A 6007-nucleotide genomic window follows, 5' to 3' on the forward strand; every position below is an offset into this window, starting at 1 on the left:
TAAATTATGACATAGGGCTGGAAAGTTGATAGGTATAGTGAAGATAAAAAGTGAAGGTGTATTACTGCTTTGCAAGCTGAAAGTAAACTGCTTCTGGTGGTTTTTATGGATAGAGATGTAGATAAAGGCATTTGCCAGATTGGTGCTGCATACCAAGTACCAGCAGATGTGTTAATCTGCGCAAGCAATGAAACCGCATCTGGTATAAAACCACATCTGGTATAGCAGCTGAAGTTGGAGTCACCACCAACTTCATAGTTGCATAGGGATGTGGTGGGAATCACCACCCTTGCATCTTTCAAGTCTGTGATGGTGACACTAACCTCTGTAATCTTTCAGGGATTCAGTATCACTTTTGATTTACTATTTTCCTAAGTAGAGTCAGTTCTAATGCTTCCACTGGACTTTCTCACTATAAAAGCCCTCACTCTACAGGTTAGGAAACCAGTGTGGGGATTCTGCCATCTGTTAGTATGTTTACTCCAGTTACTCATTTTGCAACTGGGGATATAATCAGAGAATGAGTTTGAGGACCTAGTGGACCCACTATGAGATGGACCGGAGCTAATTGTTCACCTGACCTCCATTAGCCCCTTCTCTGACTGATGGGCCACAGTGGCATTTTGAGTCTCCTAGAATTACTGTCAGTTTAGAGCCAGTGTCCTGTAGTCCCCACAATATCTCATTGCTTTATTTTCCCCAGTGATGTACAGGCCTGGTAAAAGGCCATAGGCCCCTTTGGGGAAGGTTAGAAGAAAGATCAACAGTATAAGTTTCTGGTAGTGTATTTAAGGTCCTTCCTCAAGGAGTTCTAGATCTATAAACAGTTTCAAGTCTGGAAATTGATTGAGGGACTGTAAATCTTTGTTTTTATTATTTGAATTAGACTTTTGACATAGAATTTTTCTGCTTATACAGACAAAGAATTTATTAGGCTCACCATCAGTTTCACTTCTAGGAGCACCGTGATTAACTAGCCAATACCATACATCTATACAAGTCAGACAATTTCAGTTGCTATTTTGACTTTGCTGCCCAATACAGTAACCATACCCACCTTACCTTTGGCAGTTGAGTGCCACCATTTGGCCCCTGCCACCTTAGGGATCCAGTTACCTTTATTGCATTTAGGCTTCAAATTGAATAGCTGAGATTCCCACTGTAAGATCTGGCTTATAGATAAGAGCAATCGTGGAGCTTTTCAGTGATGCTGGGGCTTCCCTAAAAAATGTATTTCTCAAAGTATTGATGAGAGTTATGTCTTCTAGATTCTCCAAGTATAGGCAAGTAGATCTTAAATGACAAATCCACTCTAAAATTTCAATCTCCCTGAAATCCCTTCCTCTACATCAAATCAAGAGAGATCAGGCATTTCCAGTTCACTCACGGTTTGCCACCTTTTGGTCCATGTTTCAATCAACCAACAAGTCAGACTCTTAGAGCACTTTCTAACTCATTGAACTGCAATATTAAATGTAGAATCTCTGCTTAGCCTATATCAATAACTTTGGCCTGATTCAACTTTATGTTCCTTCTGCTATTATCCCACATCCTTAATATCCATTCCCAAATATTTCCTGGATTTATGCTTATATAAATACAGTGAAAATGAATTACTAGAAAAATGATCACACTTGGATTTCATGGCAATGTCACGTTGCTATAAATTGCTTATTCTCAATTCCTGTCCTTCTAAAGTCTAACAAAACAGTTTACACGTTGTAACTACTCCACTGGCCAGGTTTTGATTAGCATTGATGTGGATACTGTAAACACCTACAAGTGGATAAGACTATTTCAAAGTTCTAAAAAGTTAAAGTTGTCAATGGTGTTGCCAAAGCTCTAGCTATAGACATCCTGGATTGGGACATTTCTCCATCAAACACTCCTCTGAAGATAAGTAAAAGAGGTAAGGAAGAAGACATTTATCTAAATTTATGTATTCACAACAGTAATATTACTGAACTATTCCTTACCTATCTGATAAGTTGAGAGTAAATTTACTTATCAACAGCCATTTTGTTTCAAGGTGGCAGTCTTCTTCTGAAGCGTAGAGCCATGAAGCATAATGTGGATTTTTTTTCTGATTGTTTTTGTAGGAGTTTTCCTATCTTGTTTATCCTGGGTCTAGTCAGAATGGAAAAGAGGACTATGATAAGATTCTCTGGCTGAACAAAATGGCTGCATTTCTTTAACTACTTTCTTGAAAATGAAATTCAATCCTAACAACTGGCAGATAATGACTGATGACAATTTGAGTACCAAAAGATAAAAGCCAGAACCAGTTATAAACATCAGTCTTTTAACTGTTCTTCAGACAAACCAAAAAAGGCGAGGAGACATACGTAAAAAATGAAGACTCAAACCTCAGAAACCTAGAGTTAGATTTCTGAGAAGAAAACATCTACAAAGTTAACGCACAACGATTTGACCTCCAGAAGAGGCCTCAAGTTCAGTTAGAGATGAGAACTGTTAACTACCAGAACTCAAACAATTGAAGGCCTCTAATAGGTAAATGGAGGAGACAGAGCGTAGATCTCCCTGTCTCCATGAGGCAGTGAGAAATGGCAGTGGAGAAGTGCCATGTTGCAGGGTTTAAACGGGGCAATTTGTGTGCAAAACACTGGGACTAAGAGGAAATAACAGTGTGTGTTCAGGGTACAAAGAGTAATCAGCAAAAAAGAAGCAGAAATCATAGGAGTGATGTAAAGTCCAAAGGTGGTGATTTAGGGGTGCCTGGGTGGCTCCAAGTCAGTTAAGTGTCTGACTTTGGCTCAGGTCATGATCTCAGGGTTCATGAGTTCAAGCCCCACGTTGGTCTCCATGCTGACAGCTCAGAGCCTGGAGCCTACTTTGAGTTCTATGTCTCCCTCTCTCTCTGCCACTCCCCCACTTGTACTCTGTCTCTGTCTCTCTCAAAAATAAATAAAACATTAAAAAAAATTTTTTTTATTCAAAGGTGGTGATGTAGAATGGGAATATTTAAAGAGCAGTCAGCCATTGAGAGTAGGGAAAAGGCTGCAAGATAAGCAGAGTCTTGGTTTTAGCAGAAATATACCTTCTAAGAAGGTAAACATTAGCTTGGGCTGGAAAGAGTAGACACAGATAAAGCCAGCTGAAAACTTAACAGAAAAAAAAAAATCTCACTCTCAAGGACACTGTAAAATGACATAACAACCCTCTACTGTGAGTTACTTCTGCTTTATTAATCTCTGAGAAACTTTGTTCCCTAAAATTATAGATTATTAGAGACTCTGGTGTTTAAAATTATATCAATAAAATTTAAAAAAAAAACACTCTTGTCTGAGGGGTCTGAGGCCCTTGGACACAGAGAATCATTCTCAATTTACAGCCTAGATGCGGAGGTTCAGATAAGAGGTTTCTGAATGCAGCAGTCCACATCCATCTTACCTGCACTTTCCAAGGACACCAGAGCCTGGGTCTACTTCACACTCCCGACCTGATGATGAATCCTTTAGCCACAATCCTGCTTTGCTTTGAGCCTCTTAAACACTGTTTCATTTAAATATCACCTAAATTTCACCCTTTCCCAAGATCCTGTAACAGTTCGTTCTTTTTCTTTGTTTGCCAAGATACTGGAGGTTGCTCTTACATACAGCGTCCTTCCTCACATGGGGTCAGTAAGCCTCATTGTGTCAGACAACAGGTTTGCTGGTGATCTTAGGCTGATTGGGCTAGGACAGTTCTGGTCAGTATACTAGAATGTGAGGAGAAAGCTATGCAGAAGCCCAGTTAGAAGGATTAAAGGGGATTGCCATTTGGGGACGACAAAAGAGTCTGCTTACTGGAATTGGGATATTCGGATAATATTGACAAGAAGTAAATGTGCTTTGGTGCCAAGTGTTGGTCTGTTACAGCCTAAGTATTTTCTGCCTTCAGTTCAGATTGGTCTGAAGATAGAGAGATGAAGTTGGGATAGCAAGGAAAGATTCAGTGGATTCAAGTGAGGAAAGTACCAGGGAATCGGAGCTGGGTCCCAGCTAGTTGCAACTGAAAGGTGGGAGCAGGGGGAAAGGGCCATGATATAAGCTCAAGCCTGGCAGTCCCTGACTGTGGGGTTTGCCTGGGGCCTCACACAGGGAGACACCCAGGAACTAAATTCTGCAAATGACAAAGCATTTCCTTGCCACAATTTCTTCATCTCTTTGAAGAGAAAACTACTAGGGAGGAAAAGAAGGAAAGGGTAAAAGAAGAAGGCATATAGCCAGTGGCAAAGCCCAAAATAATGGACTTGGGAGTAAGAGAAGCACCTTCTGAGAAAGCTCTCTGTAAATACAGTGTTTCAGCAGAGCTGGGACTGTGCTAACTACTAGAAAACACACAGAGTCCAACATATTGTGATCTTTACACTTTAGACTGTTTTTCTGAGCTATATGAGAGCCCTGTAGGAATTGACTTCTATTTTTTAGCATATGAACCCAAGGTCCCTGTGCAGAGGGAGGAGGTTGGGAACATCTTGTTGTTGACTTGTTTCGTCCTCTAGAGGATTTGCTTGCAAGTAGCAGTGAATGGACCACTGTGAGAACACAATGATATTTTCATCTATGACTGAACTATTCTATTCTGTTCCTGCTCCTTTTAGGGAGAGGAAAATTGTTCCTAGCTATTTTGGTCCAAAGTTTTTCAGAACTTCCATTACAAACCATAAAGCAATTTTGACTTCTGGGAAATCCCTTTTCAGTTAATAATTTAAAATGTATTTATATGGGTAGGTATGACTCTCTAAATGTTATCTTTTTATAATCTTTTTTAAGGTTATATTTTATAAACAAACAAAACCCTTATTGCATTCCCTGATTTGTGGTGTGAGCAGGTGTGGAAGGAATTCCTAGGTTAAGTGGAGAGGATAAAATGATTGCTGAGAGCCAATTTTAAGGTCGTTCATCTTCAGTCAGATACAAAGTAACCCATGCCACCAAAAAGAAATCTTGAATCCTCAGCAAAGTCCCCATCACTTCCATGATAGCCTCTTGTTGAAAAGATGACAGTGTTACCTCAGGTCTTTTACTGTAGCACAAATAAATCCAAAAACCTATCCCCCTACCACCATTCTTCCCACCCCCCTATACATATACCACTATTTCTTTCTTTCTTATTAGACCACTGCTTAAAAAGTGGGGAAGAAACTTACAGGTTTGTAAAGAGAAAAGTGAATGTGAAAAGTGAATATGAAATGACTTCTAGCAGCAATAATGTTTTATAATGCTTCTCTAAACCAATGGCTCTCAAATCTTTTTTTTTTTACTACAGCGAGTCAGAATGATATTTTAAATCATGTCTTAGTATATGCATACTTAGACATATTGTGTGTGTATGCATGTAGAGGCAAATATTGTTAGGTTTCATAAAACACTACCTATAATGCTCTTAAATTTTTCCTTTTTATTCTTTCATTTTACAAAATGTAAGGCATGAGTCACTAAATTGATTTCATGACCTACTAAGTGAAAAGTAATTTAAAAAATACTGCTCCCATGGGCAATATTAGCAGATAGCTTACTAATCTTATTCCAGAAAATAACACAAAACAGATACTGTTTTCTAATATCAGACTTCTTATATTCGAAAGATCTACTCTTGAGACATCCTTTTAGAGGGTCACCTTTATTTTTGCCTCAAAGTTCCAGAGGTCAATGTAGATATTATATAAGAAAATCAGGATCATAGTCTTCCTTCACTATTTTTGACATCAGCCCTAGATTCTGAGCATCTCCTTTATCCCCCATATACTTCTCAAGGTGAAGTCTTTATAAGAACTGGTTGGGAATTTATCCAGCTTGAGCTATTAACCTAGGCTATTTACCTGCAGGGACTCTCGTACCAGAAATGCTTAGGACGTGATTCAAAAAAAGAGACAGATTAAATATCTATGGCAGTTCAAAAAATGAAATACAACACAACTATGGGGAAAAAAAGTTGTCAGTCTCTGTGCTATGAGCCAATATTCAAGGCATACTCTTAGGTTAAAAAGAGTAATACAAGCACA

Source organism: Herpailurus yagouaroundi, unplaced genomic scaffold, assembly GCF_014898765.1.
Source record: "Herpailurus yagouaroundi ecotype Mexico unplaced genomic scaffold, PumYag 28, whole genome shotgun sequence".
In the NCBI taxonomy this organism is placed as follows: domain Eukaryota; kingdom Metazoa; phylum Chordata; class Mammalia; order Carnivora; family Felidae; genus Herpailurus; species Herpailurus yagouaroundi.